Raw genomic sequence first — 26220 nt, forward strand, 5'->3', positions numbered from 1 at the left:
CGGCAATTCTTGCTTTTCTGGAACGGAGACTAACCGTCAGTTTCCGACGGGGACGCGGAGCAGCGGCGACCTGGTAATTGAAAGTTAGAGCTCGATCTGGGTTCCGCGGTCGGATTTGAGATGAAGGTCGGAGTTTGAAACCTCAGGGGAGAGCTAGGGCTTTCGATCCCCTTCACGATAGAGACGAGGAGAGAGAGAGGCGGGAGGAGAGAAGCTCCGATGCGAAGGCGTCGACGCAGCAGACGGCCGGATGAGAGAACGACCGGCGCCGACTATTTAATGGTTGAGACGAAGAGAGGACGAACGAGACTCCCCTGCTCGCCGGAATAACAGAGCAGCAGCAGCGCCGCTCGCCGGTTCCGCGGCAGTGGCGGATCGAAACAGCGGCGCGGCGAATCTCCCGGCCTTCCAGTTACAGCGGCGACGATTTCGATTCAGGAAGATTAGAGCTTGTGCTTCTCCTTTCAGGGTTGAGACGAGGGAAGATGAACGGCGCCGGAGTCGCGGCGGCGGACGCCTCGTGTGAAGGCGAGTCGAGAGTGAGAGGGAGAAGAGGCGTGCGGCTGGTTTGAGAGAGAAGGAGAGTGTCGGTTGCCTTGAAGAGAGAGAGGACCGAGAGTTGAGAGAGAATGAGTTGGGCTTGTTATTTTTTTTTAATTTTGGGCCTTGTATTTTTTTTTAGTTGGGCCGAAAATTTTGAGCTTGTGTTTTAAAGATTTGGGCTTGATTTTATTTTCATTGCTTGGGCTTTCACAGTTAAATTCGAACTGGGCCAGTCTTTTATTTAATTGGTCCTTCTCATTAATTCTATTGGGCTCGATTTAATTAAGGAGTTGGGCTGATGCATATTTTATGATGGGCTATTATTCTAGTCCCATTTATATTTCGTTGGGCCAGTTTAATTCATCATTTTGGCCGATTAAATTGCCTTTTTGGGCTAAGATTAATTCTTTTCAGTCCACATTAATTATTATTTGGACCTCTATTTTAATTGTTTTGGGTCGAAGACTTTTTAAGTTGGGTTTTAATTCTTTTAAAGCTTGAGCTGAAGTTACTCCTTTGAGCTAAGCCTAGCAGTATCAATTTTTGATGGAGCCCAATTATTTATCAGTGGGTGAGCCGATTCGTATTCAGTAAATGAGCCGCCCAGTTTATTAATTATTGTTTTGGAGTTCAGACTTTAAAGCAAGCTATCATGGTTTATTTCATTAAAGCCACTGATTTATTTAATTAATTGGCTACTCTCTTTTGAGCCTATTAATTATTTGAGGTTACGCTAGTAATGATATTTCTATCGAAAAGCCCGATAATTTCTACAAGGACACACCTCGTTTAAAGCCGAGTTAGTCCTTTTTCAATCAAGTACAAATGCGAGGTTTATTTCACGATTAGAATATTTCGATGAGGAAGGAAGAATCACAGTTTTATTCGACCACGCTAGACGAGAATTAGCTAAATCTATTAATGAGGATTAATAATAGAATTCCAATTATCGCTCAGAAGATTAGTTCATGCATAATTAATTACGCTTTCTCATTAATTGAGAATTTTCCTCGAGCCAATGTCTTATTTTATATTCTCGTGATTAAGGTCAAGAGCGAGAGTAAGAACTATTCAAGGAGTCACAGTACCTTAGCAAAACTTTGCTATCAGGTGGGCAATTTCTTACGCGTAAATAAAATGCTATGCAAGTGTTATGCTTTAAAATGCAAATTGGATCTTCAAGTATGGTATGCTTTATTACGCTTAAATGAGTTAAGCTTTATTATGCTGCACGTTAAATGATTTACGCTATGCTGTTATACTATTTACGCCCTATGTAATTTACGCTTGATTACACTTATTTACGCTTGAATGCTTTACGCTGATAAGTTTATGCTTATGTTTGATGCTTGCGTCTGTTGGGGGAGGCCTCCCACAACAGTACGATGCCGTGTCCGTTGAGGAGGGCCTTCCTCACGGCGCGATGCCCGTGTCCGCTGAGAGAGGCCTCTCTCGCGGCGCGATGCCAGTATGCCAGTGTTACAGCGTCTATTGGGGGAGGCCTCCCTCAATAGTACGATGCCGTGACCGCTGAGGGAGGCCCCCTCTCACGGTGCGATGCCCGTGTTCGTTGGGGAAGGCCTTCTCCACGACACGATGCGTGTTTATGATTGTTAATGATGAAGAATGCGCTCATGCTGTTTATGAATTTGGAAATGTTTAAAGAGCAAAGGATTTGAAATAAACTTATGCCTCTTATGCGATGTTGTTGATGTTATGTTATGCTTGGCAACTGCCCACTAAGTACTCTTGTACTTAGCCTTCGATGTTTATGTTTGTGCAGGTTGAGCTGTGATGGGCGATGAAGTGTTGTTGCTGAGTGGAGTTTTTGTCGAACTTAAAGTAGGCTCAGAAAGGATACATGTCTTCATACATGTATCTCAGTTATGCATTCCGCTGTAAACACTGATTATTTCAGTTACGCCTTCCGTTGCAAACTCTGATAATGTTTTAGCGAAGCCCCTAACGATGCCTTTTTCCTTTTAAGGAATATAACGCGTATACAAGTTCTTTGAGTACCCTTTTTATGCGAACTATGCCTTTTTCCTTTTAAGGAATATTTCATGCGTATTCAAGCTCTTTGAGTATTCTTTTATGCGCCCCTTTCTAAACCCGCTTCGTAATTTCCCTTCCCCAGTCATGGTTTTCCCGGATTAATTATCCTTAATTAAGGCCGGTCGTGACATATACCGAAAGAGATTGGTTATCTTAATTATTTACAGGTGTTGAGCATAAGCGACAACAAATTCAGTGGACGATTACCAAGACAACTTTGGAATGTCACGACTCTTCGTGAATTATACATTCGCAACATCTCTTTAATTGGTATGTCATTACTCTTTCTGCTAATTTTTTTTATTGAGGCATTAACCACCTTTATTGTTATTTCTAATAAGCCAATTGTTAATCATATTTATCGTCACTTTTCTGTCCTATTTTCTGTTCTTTGAACATTGTATATTACTGCTTTGACTCGGTTTACAATTTACAGTTTACAGTTTAACATTAATATGATTGTCAGTGAACAAAGGATTAACCTTAGCAATAAATTAACCGTATGCTTTGATTAAATAAATGACTTTTTAATTTTATTTTAACAACTTATAACCAATTCGTAAATATCAGAGAGACCACTTAACTTAATTAATACTATTGGTAGACTCTAAACCGAATTGTTTACAACTTAGCCCATATCACAAGATATATTGCTCATGCATTACTGTTGGTGGGCTCTTATTTATTATTATTATTATTATTATTATTATTATTATTATTATTATTATTTCTCTCTCTCTCATATAGTTTGCACTTTGCATCGATCTAAATGGAATTGTTTACAATTTATCCCATATGATATATTCACTTTCATATAATTAGGAAAAACACATCACTAACTATTTTTCTAATACTTATGATTTAATTTGTAGTTCATACTATTTGTAACATATTATTACTACACCCGATTCAAAAATAGTTATCATGATTTGACCCAATTTGACAGGTGGTATTCCGAAAGAGATTGGTAATCTTAATAATCTAGAGATATTAGCCATGAGTTCCAACAATCTTAGTGGACCATTTCCAAGACAAATCTTGAACATCACAAGTCTCCGTTACCTATTCCTTGATGGCGCCTCTTTAAATGGTATGTCTGCACTACTCTTTAAGCCAAAACTTTAGTAAAAGAGTTTAGTATATTGAGAATTGGAAATAATATGTGATACACATTTAGTCTTATGCTTAAGTCAAAGTCTATTGCCCGTCGTGTAAGAGATGATTATATTTCCCTCTCAATCGATTTTTGAAAATTATTGCATCCAAGAAAAATAATTGAAAGCAATTTTCCATGTAGAAGATGCATGTCATTGGGCTCCCCAATAATTTGTTTATAGTTAAGAAATTTAATTATTCTTTTTTCATTACATGAGCCTGAGAGATCCGATTACTTATTGCAAGATATAGCACCGAAAATCGAACATACCAGCTTCAAAAGAGGTGAAATAATAATAATTTTTTTGGAAATTTATACTGAGAGGTATATATGTTCTTATCTCTATATTGAGAATTTAAATAGATTGATACCTTACTATTTCATTTCTACCGATAATCCAGAAATTGGTTGATAATGTTATTCAGTTTAAACGTAGATTTTTATGAAAATGGCAAAACTTCGGCTCTTGCCTCTAATGATATTTTTCGGTTCCTCAGTAACGTGATGTATATATAGCTAAGCAATTTAATTATTCTTTTCTCATTTTACTTTCAACTTTATTAATATTGATTCTTTATTCAGATGCTCAATCTAACAATAAAACCGGGCATGCACCTAAATCTAGATTTGATGTATTATAGTCTCCAAATATAAAAAGCTAGTGAGTATTTCGACTTGGAATTATTTTAAATTGTAATTTAAATTAAGTTATAGTATTATTTTTCGTATAATGCTATTATCTAAGCTGATTTGTGAGATTATATGGTCTGGAGTTTGTAAAATTTGGTCACAATACACTTAACAAAAACTTAACAAAATTCTTAAAATCTGTGCCGAAGCTATTTAGGTATATATTTTTGCATACGGAGGGTGTATTTTATACCATAATACTTTATCAGGCCGCCTACCAAAAGACATTTGCTCGCATAACAACCTTCAAAGACTCAAACTACTTAGCCTGTGGTCGAACAAATTGGAGGGAGATATACCGTTGAGAGTATTTACTTGTCAAACAACAACTTTGCTGTAACAAATATCTTGTGTGCATTGCTAATTGATTTATACTTTAGAGGCATTTAGCAAATAATAAAGTTTCAGCGTATGTTTTGAAGTACAAAACAAAATGTCTTTCTTACTATATATGCTCCATCTTTAAAGCGGTTGAAATGAAGGGTTCTTCAATTTTTAGGTCCAATACCATCCATTATTGGGAATCTATCAAATTTGCAGTGGCTACAACTCTCTTCCAACAAATTAAATGGTGAGCTTCCATTCTCCATGTGCAACATGACATCCCTTCAAATTCTTATTTTCTCAAATAACAGTTTGGAAATCTTTAGACATATTTCATCTAAATGCAAATCACTTTAGTGGCCCCATTCCATCAATATTTATGAGAGGGTGTATTTTTGAATCTAACAATTTGAGTGTTAATAAATTGCAAGAAAATTTGCCTATACGTGTGTTCATATAAGATATGATATTTGTCTAATTCCTTTGTCACTCCATGTGCAATATGAAATAGAAAAGGATGACTTATCTAATTTTGAATCTTTGATTTCTCAACTTGCTAGGTTGTTCTCATTTAATTAACTCGTGCTTAATTAACTAAATACTTTAACAATAGTTGGATTTGTTGTTTCCAGCCATATTGTAACTCTATTAATTTTAAGGATCAATGTTAGCAAATACTATATTAAATTGATGCCATTGAATATATGAGACATGCACCATTGGGAATAGAAGAGCTAATTTAATTTCTATCAAAATACTTCACGCGCATAAAATGTATTTCTTCATTGCCATGTTTCTTTATGTATCCAGATAATCTCTAAAGCAATATATATATCTACGTTGACTTCTCAAACTTTCAGGTCCAATACCATCCACCATTGGGAATCTATCAAATCTATCATACCTAGACCTCTCTTCCAACAAATTAAATGGTGAGCTTCCATTCTCCATGTGCAACATGACATCCCTTCAAATTCTTAGTTTCTCAAATAACAGTTTGGAAATCTTTGGACACATTTCATCTAAATGCAAATCACTTTAGTGGCCCCATTCCATCAATATATATTTATGAGAGGGTGTATTTTTTAGTCTAACAATTTGAGTGTTAATAAATTGCAAGGAAATTTGCCTATACGTGTGTTCATATAAGATATGCGATTTGTCTAATTCCTTTGTCACTCCATGTGCAATATGAAATAGATTTATATAAAAAAAAAAGTTGCGTAATATATTTTCTCGATAAAAGAAAAAGGAAAACATACTCTAATATTTTGAAAAATAATTGGAGCAGTGTAATCTCTGTTTCACATGGATAATAGAGTGACTTATTTAGAACTCTAGCTGGGGTATGACTTGTGAATACTTATTATTTTTGTGGTCGTGTTATAATAATCAAATCAATTTATTTTACGACTTGGCAATTTTGGAGGTGATATTCCAAAAGAGATTGATTATGTATATCTTTGGGAATAAGAAATTCCACAATGCTATGAAAACTTTAGCAAATCTTTGGACATCTATCGTTCAATTATAAATCAATTTAGTGGTAAAAAAATTAGACGGAACATTACATAAATTATTTGTCATCCATTTCCTAATTTGTTGGTTTTAGATGCATTTGTTGAAAAGATATTTCAAATTGTCTGTCAAAGTAAGATATGCGATTTATCTAATTCCTTTGCCAATGCATGCACAATATGAAATAGAACACGAATGATATTTAAAAAAAAAAAAAAATAGAAAACACTTTTTTTCAAATTGTATGACTTAGCTAATTTGTGTCAAAAGATCTGAGTGCTTTACATCTCTATCTTTAAAGTGATTTATATGAAGGGTTATCCAATTTTCAGGTCCAATACCATCCACCATTGGGAATCTATCAAATTTGTACTCGCTAGACCTCTCTTCCAACAAATTAAATGGTGAGCTTCCATTCTCCATGTGCAACATGACATCCCTTCAAATTCTTATTTTCTCAAATAACAGTTTGGAAATCTTTGGACATATCAAATCACTTAATTTAGTGGTCCCATTCCATCAATATTTATGAGAGGGTGTATTTTTTAGTCTAACAATTTGAGTGTTAATAAATTGCAAGGAAATTTGCCTATACGTGTGTTCATATAAGATATGCGATTTGTCTAATTCATTTGTCACTCCATGTGCAATATGAAATAGATTTATATAAAAAAAAGTTGCGTAATATATTTTCTCGATAAAAGAAAAAGGAAAACATACTCTAATATTTTGAAAAATAATTGGAGCAGTGTAATCTCTGTTTCACATGGATAATAGAGTGACTTATTTAGAACTCTAGCTGGGGTATGACTTGTGAATACTTATTATTTTTGTGGTCGTGTTATAATAATCAAATCAATTTATTTTACGACTTGGCAATTTTGGAGGTGATATTCCAAAAGAGATTGATTATGTATATCTTTGGGAATAAGAAATTCCACAATGCTATGAAAACTTTAGCAAATCTTTGGCCATCTATCGTTCAATTATAAATCAATTTAGTGGTAAAAAAATTAGACGGAACATTACATAAATTATTTGTCATCCATTTCCTAATTTGTTGGTTTTAGATGCATTTGTTGAAAAGATATTTCAAATTATCTGTCAAAGTAAGATATGCGATTTATCTAATTCCTTTGCCAATGCATGCACAATATGAAATAGAACACGAATGATATTTAAAAAAAAAAATAGAAAACACTTTTTTTCAAATTGTATGACTTAGCTAATTTGTGTCAAAAGATCTGAGTGCTTTACATCTCTATCTTTAAAGTGATTTATATGAAGGGTTATCCAATTTTCAGGTCCAGTACCATCCACCATTGGGAATCTATCAAATTTGGAGTATTTGTGGCTCTCTTCCAACAAATTAAATGGTGAGCTTCCATTCTCCATGTGCAACATGACATCCCTTCAAATTCTTATTTTCTCAAATAACAGTTTGGAAATCTTTGGACATATCAAATCACTTAATTTAGTGGCCCCATTCCATCAATATTTATGAGAGGGTGTATTTTTGAGTCTAACAATTTGAGTGTTAATAAATTGCAAGGAAATTTGCCTATACGTGTGTTCATATTAGATATGTGATTTGTCTAATTCATTTGTCACTCCATGTGCAATATGAAATAGATTTATATAAAAAAAAGTTGCGTAATATATTTTCTCGATAAAAGAAAAAGGAAAACATACTCTATAATCTCTTTTTCACATGGATAATAGAGTGACTTATTTAGAACTCTAGCTGGGGTATGACTTGTGAGACTCGAAGGCAGCATCCCACTAGAAATTGGAAATCTGTCTTCACTTGTTTATCTTGATATAAATGGAAACTCTTTTCATGGTACTATTTCCTCTATCTATTTTTAATTTGTTGTTAATAGAATATATTTATTTATATGGTAATCCTATCAGCTCGTGTGATATCCCGACTTTTCTATAAGAAATATAGAAGATCTTTACTTAGTTTATTATTGATACACGTCCATTTTTAATAAATTATATTATTCGAAAGAAATTTTACAACTTTGACGTTCATGATTTTTTATTTAGAAATTAGTTGATAATGTCATTCAATTTCATGCTTTCACTACCTTGTTATGCCATTTTTTTTAATTATGCTTTATTGACTTGATTGGAATAATAATTTAGTTTTTGAAATAATTCAAAAATATGGAAAAGAATTTTGGGTTGTCTAAATTTTTTATAAAAACTATTTTTGATTGAATGATATTTTTATCTAAGAACCAATAGAATACATGTATTATTAAAGAAGACCCTTTCATAAAAAACTTAAGAAAATGGGCATTTTTTATCTATTAACACTTACTTTTATCCATCTAAACTAATCCGCAAAAATAAGTTTCTATAATATTTTTTATGAATTAATAGTAATTTGATTAGAAGTCAAATTTTGTGGCTCAATGATTTCACTTCCACGGATCTAATGGTAAAAAAAGGACTGTAACTTTCAATATTTTTCAGAAAGAGGACTATATGTTACGAAATTTGAAAATAAGGACTATATGTTACGGAATTTGAAAATGAGGGCTATTACTTTTATTTTTTACATTTACACTCCTATTTTGGGCCCTTATTTGATGTGTTAAATAGGAGTGTAATTATAAAAAATGAAAGTTATAGTCCTCATTTTCAAACTCCGTAACATATAGTCCTCATTTTCAAATTCCGTAACATATAGTCTTTTTTCTGAAAAATATTGAAAGTTACGGTCCTATTTTTACCATTAGGTCGACTTCCACGCGGCATTGTCACATAGGTCAAATAATGACTTGCAATTTGAGTTGTCTTGTAAATTAATACTCCCTCCGTTCCATAAGAGTGTGCATACTTTTTCGTGGCATGAGTTTTAATGAAATGTTAGATGAGTGTATTGACTTTATTAAAAAATAAGAGTAAGAAATAAAAAGTTAGTGGTGAAGTAGTGTCCAAAAATGGCAATGCACACTCTTACGGGCTGGAGGAAGTAGTCTCCAAAAATTCTAGGCTCACAAGAACAGATTTAGATTTGAATATAAAGGGCATTTGTAGGCTTCTAGTCTCCAAAATTCTAGGCTCAAAATAAAATACTAGCATATTTTAAGCATGTATCTTGGGAATAAGAAATTCCACAATGCTATGAAAACTTCAGCAAATCTTTGGCCATCTTTGGTTCAATTATAAATCAGTTTAGTGGCAAAAAAAATAGACGGAACATACATAAATTATCTATCATCCATTTCCTAATTTGTTGGTTTTAGATGCATTTGTTGAAAAGATATTTCAAATTATCTGTCAAGTAATTCTTGTGAAGGTTTGCTACTAACTTTCACGTACAATACCATCCACCATTGAGAATCTAACAAAATATCTTGTGTGCATTGCTAATTGATTTATACTTTAAAGGCATTTAGCAAATAATAATTAAAGTTTCAGTGTATGTTTTCAAGTACAAAATAAAATGTGTTTCTTACTATGCTCCATCTTTAAAGTGATTGAAATGAAGGGTTCTTCAATGTTTAGGTCCAATACCATCCACCATTGGGAATTTATCAAAACTGTGGTATTTATATCTCTCTTCCAACAAATTAAATGGTGAGCTCTCATTCTCCATCTGCAACTTGACATAACTTCTTTACAAACTTGATCGGATCTTTGGCCATTTTTGTTTAAACTAGTCTTTTTAATATTTTACATTTGTTAAAATAAGGTATGTGATTTGTCTAATTCCTTTGCCAATGCATGCACAATATGAAATAGAACACGAATGATATTTAAAAAAAGAAAAAAAAAATCCCAATTGCATGACATAGCTAATTTAGTTTTCCCGGCTTGTTAAATGACATTAAGTATATGAGACATGCGTGGGTGATATAAGAATAGTAGTTGTAATTTAATTTGTGTCAAAAGATCTGAGTGCTTTACATCTCTATCTTTAAATTGATTTTGATTTATATGAAGGGTGCTCCAATTTATTCTCTCAAGTAACAGTTTGGAAGGGTGGTCAATTCCGTTGTGGCTCAATGATTTGACTTCCACGCGGCATTGTCACATAAGTCAAATAATGATTTGCAAATTGAGTTGTCTTGTAAATTAATACTTTATCCGTTCCATAAAAGTGTGCATCATTTTTTGTAACACAAGTTTTAATAAAATGTTAAATAAGTGTATTGGGAGTTGAAAAAGTGATTAATTTATTAAAAAAAAAAAATTAGTGGTGTAGTAATGTCCAAAAATGACAATGCACACTCTTATGTGCCTAAGTATACATTTGTGCGAACAAATGTATATGTCATGCTTATTAAAAGTAACAATTATTATAAACAAATGTAATCATTTATGATTCAGAGTTTCGGGTCTGGGCGGGCTGTCACGACCGGTCCTAATTAAGGATAATTAAGCCGGGAAACCGTGACTAATGGAGGAATATTAGAAGCGGGGTAGAAAGGGGATAATTAAACAAAGAAGGATCACATTTCATCATTTAACAAAAGGAATATTTATAATATAACAGAAGTTTAGTCGTATAGACTCAGATAACTAATAAGTTCAGATATTTCTGACTTAGCCAAATAAGCATAAAACTTCTGAGTACGCAGCGGATTATGATTCTGATTACATGTATGAAGACATGTAACCCTAGAGTTCTTTAATACATAAAAAGACAAAAGAATCCCGCTCATCACTTCATCAACATCGGCAGCTGCTCAACCTGCACATTTAGAAATATATGCAGGGCTTGAGTACAAAAGTACTCAGTGGGCACGTATGCCTAAGTATAAAAATACATGTTTCAAAACTGTAAATTGTCATGCCATAATAAACAGTACAGCAAGGGAGTTTTTCGCTAAAAGGCCCAAGCTTACTAAATTCATTTGTGATTCTTAAAGTTCGACTGCAGTCTAAGTTCTCTTGTAATCTATCATATCTGGAACTGTGTGCCGGAGAGGTGGCCACCTCTCACGGTCACTTGACCGGCCAACCCGCTAGATGACTCACGGTCACTGGTGTACACTAGCCCTGGCAGGATAGCTATCAACTGCTCAGGACCCGAATTCGATTGCATAATAAAAGTCACATCAGATAGATATCATACTGAAATTTAAACATTTTATGGCAAGACAATATTTGAAATAACTTCAATTAATTTAGTCATGAAATAACTTGCTTGAACGTAACATTTAAACTCATTTGATATATATGAAAGTAATGCCCACCTGATAGTGATTTTCTGTGATACAAAAGCTCCTCAACAGATTGTCAATCTCGCCCTTGACCTTTATTACGAGAATATATGTACATATATAAGATATTTGCTCGAATAAAAATCCTCCAATGAGAATGTGTATTTAACTATGCATGATCCTTATGCATGAATTATTATTCTGAAATAATAATTAGGGAATTTCTATTGTTAATCCAGGCTATTGGATTTAAACAAAAGCTAAGTCTCGTCTCATGAAGCCGGATAATTAATAAAAATTAATCCGTTCTCTTAGGGTGTTCTAATCCGCCAATCAAATAAACCCCATTCCTCGTAGTCAATAGAAAATAAATAAATACTTCAACTTATTCGCTTTATAACCTCATAATTAATCGGGCTTAACAAGTAATGTTATAAGATTAAATAATTAAAAGGCTCAACATAAGGCAGCCTAATAATTAATTAAGTAGAAGTGGACTTGAATAATTAACATGAGAGGCCCAATTGAAATAACTCATCGGCTCAAGTAATTAAATAAATCTTGGCCAAATAAATAAATACTTAACAGTTGGGCTAATTTTAAATCAAGTATGCAAGACCCAACTGCAATTAAATAAATAAGGCCCAACTGAAATAATCGTTCAACCCATTCTACTCTATTAACATCGGCCCAAATGAAACAATAACCGGCCCAACAATATACATATGGAATTTGGAAATAGATGTCTATTAATAATAATATCTCAGCCCAATTCTTATAAAATAGATGGGCTTCAATTAAATAAATCAAACGAGGCCCAACTAAGATAATATAACAAAGGCCCAATGAATTAAACTAAAGCCCAATTTGAATTAATAACAAAGGCCCGATGAATTAAACTAAAGCCCAATTAAAATAGAATGCAGTTGGGCTTTTATTAGTAAATTCGGCCCAAAGAGAAATAATAAAGGCCCATATGAAAATAAATACAACAAGGCCCAAAGAAAATAAATAGGAGATAAAAATTTCGGCCCAATTATTTAAATGAGTTCGGCCCATATAAAATAAATAAGGAGGCCCAAAATAAAATAAATTCTGGCCCAAGATAATTAAACTTAGCCCAAATAATAAAAAAAAAGAAAGGCCCAAATCCCCCTTATCTCTCCCAGTCGAGCTCTCTCTTCTCAAAACAATCGAGACCTCTCTCTCTCTATTTCTTCCTCTCGCTCCGCCTCCAATCGGCCTCAGCTGAGACGCCTGCCGCCACAGCTCCGGAGCCCGGCGAGGTCGACGCTTCGCTGCTTCTCCTCGTCAACGTCAATCCCTCAACGTCCTTCTTATCCTCTCCAAAACAGAGCTGTCACTCTCCCTTCCCAATTTAAAATCGCCGCTGTCGCCGCTGTCCATGGAAGGACGGCAAATGATCGCCGGTCGTTGCTCTGCCTGACTCGGACACTCCCTTCGCCCATCTCCTCTCGGCTTCAAACGTTCATCTCTCCATCGAATCTATTGAAGGAACGAAGAAGAAGCCCTAATTTCTCCCTCACTTGAATCTGCCACCTCCACCTTCGAAATCCGGCGAACGGGGGTCGAACCTCTTCCCTCACGTCCATCTCTGCCTTCTTCGTTCTTCCTCTCTCAAGATCTGTTCGTCTCTCTCTCTTCCCCGAAGTCACCGCCGTCGGAACTCGCCGGAGCGAGCGACGACAACCACTGCTCCTTGGTTCTCTCTTCTCTCTCGCTGAAACAGGCCCGACATCTCTTCCTCCGCCGACCAGCCCCGCGTCCAGCCGCCGTCCACCCACTGCTCTCTCTGAATCGACGGGCAGCAGGAGCACCTGGCCACCGCCGCCGTCGATTTCCCGAGCCCCGACACCGCTGCTACTGGAAGATCAGTGAAGATCTGGTGCAACCGCCGCCGTCCGCCGACACGCCTGGAAGCTTTTTCGCCGGACGTCGCCTCTGCTGAGATAACGCCGCCGCCCAGAATCGAGGTCACTGGTCTGATCTCCAGCAGCCCGCCTCTTCCGGAGACGCAGTCGTCGTGAGTCGCAGAGCTCCGACAGTCCACTACCACTCAACCTAAAGCTAAGTTCTCTATTTTCATTCTTCTTCTACTTCAATAACTAGTTGTTAAGGGCAGAATACTCATGGTTTGTCGTTCTAAAGCGTAAAATAACAGTGAATGAATCGACATAGTTGTAATGCCATAGCTTGAACATGTTGACATGAATGCTTGATTGGATTGAAATTCGAGATAGTATAATACCTTGAATATGATCGAACTGATTGATGGCTGTTGGAGTTGAATGAATTGGAATGACTGAACTTATTGATTCTGGCAGGGAGTGAATGAGTGATTTCTCTCACTTTTCGGTTGTGGTGTGGTGAATGAACTGGAACTGAAATAAATTTGTGTTGTTGTCTCAGTGATTGCAGGCTGATTGCAGGCGGATAATGGAAGAAAATGGAAGATTATAGCAAAGCTTACCTTAAGAATTTGGCTGGACGAAATGGAGACTTCCTGCTCTTTGAAGAGGACTCACGGTGAAAATGATAGGGAATGTTTTGTTTCTTGGCTGGAGTTGTGCAAATAGAGGGAGATGTGAGTTAAGTGGGAGAGTTATTGAATTAGCTTGATTTAGTTGCATAATTGCGTGGTGGGGAAAAGTTGGGGGACAAATTTAATGGAAAGAAAAAGAGAAGAAAAAGAAAGGAAAAAAAAAAATGTAGAGGAGAATTATTGATGTATTTTCTCTGTCTCGGTGATTCTATAACTGTAAAGTGGATCGCGTGCTCATATTTGCTTGTACTGTTTATTTAAATAAATCCCAATTTCGACATGTGATATCTCGCTAAAAATCGATAAATTATAAAATGAATTTAAATTAAATCCGTAGATTTAATTCGTTCGTTGTTCTGATATCTAAATTAAATCCGCAGATTTAATTAACTCACGAGTCGGAAATAATTCACGATTTGAGTAAAAATAAATTCTAATTCCATCTCGCTTAAATAAATAACGTGACTTTGCTAAGTCAGTTATAACTCTGAAATAATATCATTGACTGCTTTAATAATATAAATTCAGGATCATAAGCTGAATTCATATCAGGATAATAACCGTTTTCATTCACTGATGAACAAAAAAATAAACACTCATTACTGGATTTAAAAGATATAAAAGAGCGGGTCACTACATACTACCCCTCTTAACAAAAATTTCGTCCCGAAATTTGCATATTTATTCTAAAACAGTTCGGGATATTTCTCCTTCATTTTGTCTTCAAGCTCCCACGTGGCTTCTTCTTGTCCGTGGTGTCTCCATAAGACTTTCACTAATGTGATTGCCTTATTCCTGAGTTGTTGCACTTTTCGATCTAGAATGGCCTCTGGTCTCTCTTCATAACTCAAGTCTGGGCAAAGGATCATCTCTTCTTGGTGGATTATGTGCTTTGGATCGAAAACGTATTTTCTGAGTTGTGATAGGTGGAAAACATTGTGAACGTTTCCAAAGCTTGGCGGTAATGCCAACCTATAGGCTACTGGGCCTATTCTCTCCAAAATCTCATAAGGTCCTACGAATCGAGGCCTAAGTTTTCCCTTGACACCAAACCTAGTTATCCCCTTGGTAGGAGATACCTTTAGGAAGACCTTGTCTCCTATTTCAAAACATAACTCAGTTCGACGTGCATCAGAGTAAGATTTCTGTCTATCTTGTGCCTCTTTTATTCGCCCTCTGATCTGGCGGACTATCTCAACCATCTCATTGACCATATCTGGTCCTAAAACTTTTCTCTCATCCACTTCATCCCAATAAAGTGGTGATCTACATTTTCTTCCATACAATGCCTCATACGGTGCCATATCAATAGTCGCCTGATAACTGTTATTATAGGCAAATTCAATCAACGGCAGCACTGCTTCCCAACTTCCACCCCTGTCTAAGACCACTGTTCTCAACATATCTTCGAGGGTCTGAATTGTCCTTTCAGACTGCCCATCTGTCTGCGGGTGGAAGGCGGTGCTGAAATTTAACCTCGTGCCTAACTCTTTCTGTAAGCTCATCCAAAATCTAGAAGTAAACTTTGAGTCTCGGTCTGAAGTGATCGACACGGTACACCGTGTAAGCGTACAATCTCTCGAACATACAACTGAGCTAGCTTGTCTGACCCATGTGTGATCGGTATTGGTATAAAATGAGCACATTTTATGAGTCGATCCACTATTACCCAAATGGCAGTGTTTCCTCTCTTTGTTTTGGGCAAACTGGTCACAAAATCCATTGCGATGTGCTCCCACTTCCATTCTGGAATTTCCAACGGTTGTAGTTTTCCATATGGCCTTTGGTGTAAGGCCTTCACCTGTTGGCATGCCAGGCATTTCTCCACAAATGACGCTATCTCCCTCTTCATACCTTCCCACCAAAAGTGTTTCTTTAGGTCCTGATACATCTTAGTACTCCCGGGGTGGGCAGTATAAGGGGTATCGTGAGCCTCACTCATGATTTTATCCTTAAGCTCATCATCGTGGGGGATGCATATCCTTCCCTCAAAGAGGATAGCATTATCTGATGCTTCTTGATAATCTTTGACGCCTCCTTTCCTTACTGCTTTCCGTAGTTTTTCCATCTTTCCGTCTTTTCTTTGTGCTTCTACGATCGTCTTCCTCAAGTTAGGTACTGTTGCCACAACGCTTGCTATCGTCCCTGGTGGTTTAACCACTTCTATGCTCATTTTGCTAAATTACCTTATGAGCATCGTCTCTCGAGTGATGAGAGCTCCCAATTTAGATTGGGTCTTACGACTCAATGCATCAGCCACTACGTTGGCCTTGACTGGGTGGTAGTTAATACCGCAGTCATAGTCTTTCACTAATTCGAGTCATCTCCTCTGTCTCATGTTGAGATCCTTTTGCTCGAAAAAGTATTTCAAGCTTTTGTGGTCTGTGAATATCTCACACCTAACTCCATATAGGTGGTGTCTCCAAATTTTTAGTGCGTGCACCACTGCAGCTAACTCCAGATCATGAGTCGGGTAATTCAGTTCATGTGGCTTAAGTTGTCGTGACGTATATGCTATCACTCTTCCTTCTTGCATCAGCACGCAGCCAAGTCCATTTTTGGACGCGTCTGTGTAGATTACGTATTCCTTATCAGCTGTTGGGACGGCTAACACTGGTGCCGTAGTCAACTTTTCCTTGAGTTCTTGGAAGCTCTTCTCGCACTCCTCTGTCCAAGAAAATTTTATTCCCTTCCTGAGTAGTTGCGTCATTGGCCTTGCAATTTTGGAAAATCCTTCCATAAACCTCCGATAGTAACCTGCCAATCCTAAGAAACTTCTTATCTCATTAGGGTTAGTAGGCGATCTCCATTCGCGCACTGCTTGCACTTTTTCAGGGTCCACTTTAATCCCTTCTGATGATACAATATGTCCTAAAAACGTGACTTCGCTGAGCCAAAACTCACACTTGCTGAATTTGGCATAAAGGTGCTCTGTCCTCAACGTTTCTAAAACAATTCTCAGATGTTCCTCATGGTCTTTCTCGTTCTTCGAGTAGATCAGGATGTCATCTATGAATACCAAGACAAATTTGTCTAAGTACGGATGGAATACTCGATTCATGAGGTCCATGAACACAGCTGGCGCATTGGTTAGCCCGAATGGCACAACTACAAATTCGTAGTGACCATACCTAGTTCGAAATGCTGTCTTAGGTACGTCTTCTGGTCGAATCTTCAGCTGGTGATAACCAGACCGCAATTCAATCTTCGAGAACACGCTTACACCCTTGAGCTGGTCGAAGAGGTCATCTATCCTTGGTAAAGAATATTTGTTCTTCAGTGTCACTTTGTTTAGTTCCCTATAGTCTATGCACATTCGCAATGTGCCATCCTTTTTCTTCACAAAAAGTACGGGTGCACCCCAAGGTGATACACTTGGCCTAATGAATCCAAGTTCCAAAAGTTCTTGCAGTTGTATCTTGAGTTCTTCCAACTCTTTAGGAGCCATTCGGTATGGTGCCTTCGAAATGGGTGCTGCCCCGGGCTCCAAATCAATGGTAAACTCAATTGGTCTGTCCGGTGGTGGCCCTGGCAGAATCTCTGGAAATACATCTGAAAAGTCCCGTACAATTGCTACATCTTCTATACTCTTTTCAGTACTCAGTTCTCCGTGCAAATATACGAGGTAAGCTGGGTATCCCTTCTTCATCATTTTCGTTGCTTGCAGGGCGGAGATGATCATCTTTCTTCTTCCCATACTAATTCCGTGGAAATGTGACGGCTCCCTTCCTGGGGGTCGAAACGATATCCGTCTTTCGTTACAAAGGATGGTGGCATAGTTCTCGGCTAGCCAGTCCATTCCTAGGATTATGTCCAAATCTCCCATCGGAATAACATACGAGTTGTTCACTACAATCTTGTGTGACCCTATGTTCAGTTCTAGGTTCAAGCACACATGATCTACTGTCGTCATCCCTCCTATAGGTGATGATATACTCAACTCCTGATCAGCTCTTTCCATTTTAAGTTTTAAGGTGTCGACACATGTACTTGAAATGAAAGTATGCGATGCGCCCATATCAAATAGAAGTACAACAGGAGTATTGAGTAACATGCCCATACCTGCCAGGTTTCCCTGGTTGTTCTCGGGCTGTTTCTGCCTCATAGCATAGGCTCTAGCATGACGAGGTTTTTCATGTTGTTTCTGTTGTCGCTGCTGTTGTTGGCGGGCCTGTTGCTGATACGGTTGTTGAGGTTGTGGTTGGTACTGTAGCTGTTGGTGCTGCTGTGGCTGTTGATACTGTGGTTGCTGCCTTGGGTATGGTTGGGGCAAAGCTTGAATTGCTCGCAGATGTGGAGCCTGGATAGGCGGGTTTGGCCTTGAACCCGTTCCGTGTTGCTTATTCGGGCACCGGTTTGCATAGTGCCCCTTCTGGTTGCAAATATAGCAACTATCACTGCCGGCCTTACAGATTCCCACATGATTTTTGTTACATTTGGGGCAATGTGGGGCCCTCTGTTGGTTATTTCCCATCTGTTTCGGTGCACTCTGGCCTCCATAGCCCTGTGACTGGAACACCCGTCCCTGCCATGGCCTCTTCTCGCCTTGGTTCGGGTTACTGTTGTCCCATCTCCTTTTTCCTCTAAAATTCTGATTATGATTTTGATCATGTGAAGGTGCTGGTGTAGGTACAGTTGCAGTTCTTTCTCCTGGCATGGCTGCTTCAATGTCTAATGCTCGGCTGAGCGACTCAGTGTAAGACAATCCTCCATGGCTTGCCAAAGCCATCCTAATCTCGTGCCTCAGTCCGGCACAAAACTTTTCAGCCATCTTCTCATCTGTGTCAACTTGTTCCGGCGCATATCTAGACATATCGCAGAACATCCTGTCGTACTGAGTTACCGACATCTTCCCTTGTTTCAGATTGTAAAATTCAGCCTCCTTTTTCTTGCGGTAGCTCTTGGGTATATACTTGTCATATATACCGGCTTTGAATTGTTCCCAAGTCAGGTTTTCTAACTGCTCTGCTGTCATCGTTTTCATCCTTGCTTCCCACCAGAAATCAGCTGACCCAGTCAACTGAAAGGACATACAAGTCAGGCGCTCTTGGTCGGTGCAACGCAGGAAGTTGAAAATACGCTCAATAGCGCGAACCCAAGTTTCAGCTTCTGCCGGGTCTCCTGTCCCGTTGAAGGTAGGTGGGTTCTGTCGCAAGAATAATTCCTCAATCCGCCGTTCTGGCTGAACAGGTGGTTGAACTATTTCTGGTTCTGGCCCTGTTTCTGGGCCTCTTTCTTCATTTCGGGGAATCCTGCCCCCTCCTCTTGGTCGTCCTCGTTTTGGCGGCATTCTATTAGGTCAAAACACAAGTTGTTAATGTAACATCACAAGGCATACTATCGTTCTTATCGTTCTATCCAACTTCTCTCGGACGCCTTTGCTTTGTTGGCATTCCGATGAGTCGACATATAGTCACCAATGTAATACACAGATGCATATCATCGATTCTGTAAATTGTTTTCTTGATTCTCAATTCTCGTTCATACTCTTCCTCATGAAAGTATATAAATAACATAGCGGAAGTGACTTGCCGCAAAAGACCAATAAGGTCACCATATATAATATAGGGAAATTGCCTCAATGAGGACTTTACATCATCATAAAAGTCTAGATTCAAAGATCTATCTAAATACCACACATGATGAACTGGCTCTCTAGCGAAGCCATTACAAAAAAATACTCAGTCACGGAACGCCCCAAGGTTTCGCATCTCCGTACTAATACTAGTCAAAATAACTAAGCCAACATAGGGGCATACAAAAGCATCGAAATGATCATCGTTTTCGAAATACACAAATAACGTCCTACTAAATGCACAAGAGAATGTCTGTATGCATTACGTGCTTGACCCTTGGGTTGAAGCATACGTGTTTGACTGATTTAATCTGATGAGTATCTGTTTGTCCTTGGGTCACAGAAAATCTACCAATAGCTAGTAGATCACAATGATTCAATTCACAAATGGCAATTAGGCAAAGTGTTTCAATAATTTGCCAAACAATTGAAAATGAATAACCATAGGGTAGAAATGAATTGACTGAAAGGTCGAAACGAAATGACCTAATAGTCTGAACCCGTTTGGCTTTTCAGATGAAGGTTTAAAATATATAGGTTTAAAGACCCATATATGACGACTACTGAGATTTTGGCCATGTGGACTGGCCAGGTCCGACACAACTACTTCTCAGTCATTCGGAAATACTTTTCCGAACTTGGCAACTCTTGTTCCTTGGCTGCAAAAGGTATATTTGGTCTAAAATCACCACTTTCTTCTTAATATCTTGAACATGTCCTTGAGAATATCCTAGAGCTTCTCAAACTTGGAGTCTGCCTCCTAGTTTAATGAAATTCTTAAACATCTTCTATAGGCGAAATAAGGTAGGCTTGACCTTACTCAACAATGTTCCTCTATATGATCTTAATGTAGTACTTCTAGTACTTAGTGTTCATTCACATAGCGCTTGAAATGCAACCATATAATTCGAAGCACTCTCACGCCTTTACAGGAAATAGATTTTGCATCTCTGAGCATCTTTGCAAGGTATGTGTCACTACAATAAATACTAAGTCATGGAATGACCTTAGTCAATGCTTGCATTCTGGCTACTAAACTGAATGTTTAATCTAAACTGTTCTAACTGGGGAATGTCTCTGATCGACTAAGGTATGCATACTTAACCTGCTTAGTCTCTCATCATAATCTCAATCTCTTAACTTTAACATCAAACCGTTGTCGATATTTCTAGCTCTTGTTAAACTCCAAACCATCTTCAGGAACTCCTCCCGTCTTACGCACTTGTATAGATTTTTCTAGTCAATCATAATGGTTGGTAACTTCTAGTTACCCATGGCACCTATCCTCCTTTCGATTTGTAGGAGGTGATCGTAATCAATAGGGATTCTAAATCATGCTCACATGTAATATAATAGGTAATTGTAATCATAAAGGTTCTGAATATCTGAAACTGTAAGTTGATAGCTTTAATCGCGAAGCTATAACATCATACACAAAGTGTTATAACTGCATGTGAGTCTGACTCTGAAGTTCGAACATAAATCATGAAGGTTCTCTTCATGCCATAACTGGTGATAATCGAGAGTTAGTAATGAATCTTAGTTCATTATGCGATAGCTAACTGATTACAATAGTCACACTCATCGCTATAAGCAATATCATACTTAAACTATCATCGAATAAGGCAATAGTCGATTAGGTGCTCCGTCTCGCGTGAACAACCTGAATGAAGAACTATGCCTGCTTCAGTGATTCGTGCGTGGCACTCTGCTTGCACTGCTTTCATTGGATTCTCTTCCTCTTTCTTAGCTCTTCACCATGGCTATAGTGAAATATAACTGAGTTTATAGCTTCTATTGTTCTTCCCGTAACAGTGATCATGCATTCTTAACGCATCTAAGTTCATTGAGATATCTAATCAATCAATAAAGCATAAAACTTGAATGTAAGCATCAGTACATTCATATAGAACGTGAACTTCTCAATGTTTTAAAATCATTACCACCTTCTTTCTTGCTGAGCATGACGATGTGATGATGTGCTGAGCATTGATCGACTGACTCTTTCATACTAGTGATCATACTAGAAAAATGGGCTAACTCTAGGGTTCAGAGCAAATGAACTGCTCTGATACCACTCTGTCACGACCGGTCCTAATTAAGGATAATTAAGCCGGGAAACCGTGACTAATGGAGGAATATTAGAAGCGGGGTAGAAAGGGGATAATTAAACAAAGAAGGATCACATTTCATCATTTAACAAAAGGAATATTTATAATATAACAGAAGTTTAGTCGTATAGACTCAGATAACTAATAAGTTCAGATATTTCTGACTTAGCCAAATAAGCATAAAACTTCTGAGTACGCAGCGGATTATGATTCTGATTACATGTATGAAGACATGTAACCCTAGAGTTCTTTAATACATAAAAAGACAAAAGAATCCCGCTCATCACTTCATCAACATCGGCAGCTGCTCAACCTGCACATTTAGAAATATATGCAGGGCTTGAGTACAAAAGTACTCAGTGGGCACGTATGCCTAAGTATAAAAATACATGTTTCAAAACTGTAAATTGTCATGCCATAATAAACAGTACAGCAAGGGAGTTTTTCGCTAAAAGGCCCAAGCTTACTAAATTCATTTGTGATTCTTAAAGTTCGACTGCAGTCTAAGTTCTCTTGTAATCTATCATATCTGGAACTGTGTGCCGGAGAGGTGGCCACCTCTCACGGTCACTTGACCGGCCAACCCGCTAGATGACTCACGGTCACTGGTGTACACTAGCCCTGGCAGGATAGCTATCAACTGCTCAGGACCCGAATTCGATTGCATAATAAAAGTCACATCAGATAGATATCATACTGAAATTTAAACATTTTATGGCAAGACAATATTTGAAATAACTTCAATTAATTTAGTCATGAAATAACTTGCTTGAACGTAACATTTAAACTCATTTGATATATATGAAAGTAATGCCCACCTGATAGTGATTTTCTGTGATACAAAAGCTCCTCAACAGATTGTCAATCTCGCCCTTGACCTTTATTACGAGAATATATGTACATATATAAGATATTTGCTCGAATAAAAATCCTCCAATGAGAATGTGTATTTAACTATGCATGATCCTTATGCATGAATTATTATTCTGAAATAATAATTAGGGAATTTCTATTGTTAATCCAGGCTATTGGATTTAAACAAAAGCTAAGTCTCGTCTCATGAAGCCGGATAATTAATAAAAATTAATCCGTTCTCTTAGGGTGTTCTAATCCGCCAATCAAATAAACCCCATTCCTCGTAGTCAATAGAAAATAAATAAATACTTCAACTTATTCGCTTTATAACCTCATAATTAATCGGGCTTAACAAGTAATGTTATAAGATTAAATAATTAAAAGGCTCAACATAAGGCAGCCTAATAATTAATTAAGTAGAAGTGGACTTGAATAATTAACATGAGAGGCCCAATTGAAATAACTCATCGGCTCAAGTAATTAAATAAATCTTGGCCAAATAAATAAATACTTAACAGTTGGGCTAATTTTAAATCAAGTATGCAAGACCCAACTGCAATTAAATAAATAAGGCCCAACTGAAATAATCGTTCAACCCATTCTACTCTATTAACATCGGCCCAAATGAAACAATAACCGGCCCAACAATATACATATGGAATTTGGAAATAGATGTCTATTAATAATAATATCTCAGCCCAATTCTTATAAAATAGATGGGCTTCAATTAAATAAATCAAACGAGGCCCAACTAAGATAATATAACAAAGGCCCAATGAATTAAACTAAAGCCCAATTTGAATTAATAACAAAGGCCCGATGAATTAAACTAAAGCCCAATTAAAATAGAATGCAGTTGGGCTTTTATTAGTAAATTCGGCCCAAAGAGAAATAATAAAGGCCCATATGAAAATAAATACAACAAGGCCCAAAGAAAATAAATAGGAGATAAAAATTTCGGCCCAATTATTTAAATGAGTTCGGCCCATATAAAATAAATAAGGAGGCCCAAAATAAAATAAATTCTGGCCCAAGATAATTAAACTTAGCCCAAATAATAAAAAAAAAGAAAGGCCCAAATCCCCCTTATCTCTCCCAGTCGAGCTCTCTCTTCTCAAAACAATCGAGACCTCTCTCTCTCTATTTCTTCCTCTCGCTCCGCCTCCAATCGGCCTCAGCTGAGACGCCTGCCGCCACAGCTCCGGAGCCCGGCGAGGTCGACGCTTCGCTGCTTCTCCTCGTCAACGTCAATCCCTCAACGTCCTTCTTATCCTCTCCAAAACAGAGCTGTCACTCTCCCTTCCCAATTTAAAATCGCCGCTGTCGCCTGTCCATGGAAGGACGGCAAATGATCGCCGGTCGTTGCTCTGCCTGACTCGGACACTCCCTTCGCCCATCTCCTCTCGGCTTCAAACGTTCATCTCTCCATCGAATCTATTGAAGGAACGAAGAAGAAGCCCTAATTTCTCCCTCACTTGAATCTGCCACCTCCACCTTCGAAATCCGGCGAACGGGGGTCGAACCTCTTCCCTCACGTCCATCTCTGCCTTCTTCGTTCTTCCTCTCTCAAGATCTGTTCGTCTCTCTCTCTTCCCCGAAGTCACCGCCGTCGGAACTCGCCGGAGCGAGCGACGACAACCACTGCTCCTTGGTTCTCTCTTCTCTCTCGCTGAAACAGGCCCGACATCTCTTCCTCCGCCGACCAGCCCCGCGTCCAGCCGCCGTCCACCCACTGCTCTCTCTGAATCGACGGGCAGCAGGAGCACCTGGCCACCGCCGCCGTCGATTTCCCGAGCCCCGACACCGCTGCTACTGGAAGATCAGTGAAGATCTGGTGCAACCGCCGCCGTCCGCCGACACGCCTGGAAGCTTTTTCGCCGGACGTCGCCTCTGCTGAGATAACGCCGCCGCCCAGAATCGAGGTCACTGGTCTGATCTCCAGCAGCCCGCCTCTTCCGGAGACGCAGTCGTCGTGAGTCGCAGAGCTCCGACAGTCCACTACCACTCAACCTAAAGCTAAGTTCTCTATTTTCATTCTTCTTCTACTTCAATAACTAGTTGTTAAGGGCAGAATACTCATGGTTTGTCGTTCTAAAGCGTAAAATAACAGTGAATGAATCGACATAGTTGTAATGCCATAGCTTGAACATGTTGACATGAATGCTTGATTGGATTGAAATTCGAGATAGTATAATACCTTGAATATGATCGAACTGATTGATGGCTGTTGGAGTTGAATGAATTGGAATGACTGAACTTATTGATTCTGGCAGGGAGTGAATGAGTGATTTCTCTCACTTTTCGGTTGTGGTGTGGTGAATGAACTGGAACTGAAATAAATTTGTGTTGTTGTCTCAGTGATTGCAGGCTGATTGCAGGCGGATAATGGAAGAAAATGGAAGATTATAGCAAAGCTTACCTTAAGAATTTGGCTGGACGAAATGGAGACTTCCTGCTCTTTGAAGAGGACTCACGGTGAAAATGATAGGGAATGTTTTGTTTCTTGGCTGGAGTTGTGCAAATAGAGGGAGATGTGAGTTAAGTGGGAGAGTTATTGAATTAGCTTGATTTAGTTGCATAATTGCGTGGTGGGGAAAAGTTGGGGGACAAATTTAATGGAAAGAAAAAGAGAAGAAAAAGAAAGGAAAAAAAAAAAATGTAGAGGAGAATTATTGATGTATTTTCTCTGTCTCGGTGATTCTATAACTGTAAAGTGGATCGCGTGCTCATATTTGCTTGTACTGTTTATTTAAATAAATCCCAATTTCGACATGTGATATCTCGCTAAAAATCGATAAATTATAAAATGAATTTAAATTAAATCCGTAGATTTAATTCGTTCGTTGTTCTGATATCTAAATTAAATCCGCAGATTTAATTAACTCACGAGTCGGAAATAATTCACGATTTGAGTAAAAATAAATTCTAATTCCATCTCGCTTAAATAAATAACGTGACTTTGCTAAGTCAGTTATAACTCTGAAATAATATCATTGACTGCTTTAATAATATAAATTCAGGATCATAAGCTGAATTCATATCAGGATAATAACCGTTTTCATTCACTGATGAACAAAAAAATAAACACTCATTACTGGATTTAAAAGATATAAAAGAGCGGGTCACTACACGGGCGGACCCGTCGCACTGGTGTGCGACCGTCGCACCAGAGACCTACCCTTATTATTATAATTTCTCTCTCTTTTTCGATACTTGACTATGTTTACATCAATCTAATTAAATGGAATTGTTTACAAATTAGCCCATATGACAATATATATTCACTTTCGTATAATTAGAAAAAGCACACCACTAACTAATTTTCTAATAGTAATTATGATTTTAGATTGGTTAGATTAACTATATATGACTCTGCATTGCATAGGTTAGATATAAATTCTTGTTCATCAATCTTTTAGCAATAAACCGTATGATTTGATAAAAAAAAATGACTTTTTAATTTTATTTTAACAACTGAAAACCAATTTGTAAATATCAGAGGCCCCACTTAATTGAACCATTGCCAAGACTAAATTGAACCGAGTCAAAATTATTTGAATTGAACAATTACCATTTAATATTCACCTAATAATGTATTCAAATTGACAAAAACGAACCATTAAATATAGTGTTCTAATTATACTTAT

At 37.7% G+C, this 26220-nt stretch overlaps 3 long non-coding RNA genes across 3 annotated transcripts; 1 reads left to right on the forward strand and 2 right to left on the reverse strand.

Annotated features, from left to right (window-relative positions):
- Positions 1-1516: 1516 nt before the first annotated feature.
- Positions 1517-2602, forward strand: LOC131006369 (uncharacterized). Its single transcript, XR_009095495.1, has 2 exons — positions 1517-1653; positions 2327-2602. It is a non-coding gene; the product is annotated as an uncharacterized LOC131006369 (long non-coding RNA).
- An 8110-nt stretch (positions 2603-10712) lies between these two features.
- Positions 10713-14593, reverse strand: LOC131006371 (uncharacterized). The gene is made up of 3 exons (XR_009095497.1): positions 13739-14593; positions 11503-11562; positions 10713-10997 (listed from the first exon to the last, which is right to left on the reverse strand). It is a non-coding gene; the product is annotated as an uncharacterized LOC131006371 (long non-coding RNA).
- Positions 14594-21266: 6673 nt separating this feature from the next.
- LOC131006370 (uncharacterized) lies at positions 21267-25625 on the reverse strand. Its single transcript, XR_009095496.1, has 3 exons — positions 24771-25625; positions 22537-22596; positions 21267-22031 (listed from the first exon to the last, which is right to left on the reverse strand). It is a non-coding gene; the product is annotated as an uncharacterized LOC131006370 (long non-coding RNA).
- Positions 25626-26220: the final 595 nt, after the last annotated feature.

This window comes from Salvia miltiorrhiza, chromosome 1 (assembly GCF_028751815.1).
Source record: "Salvia miltiorrhiza cultivar Shanhuang (shh) chromosome 1, IMPLAD_Smil_shh, whole genome shotgun sequence".
Lineage (NCBI taxonomy): Eukaryota > Viridiplantae > Streptophyta > Magnoliopsida > Lamiales > Lamiaceae > Salvia > Salvia miltiorrhiza.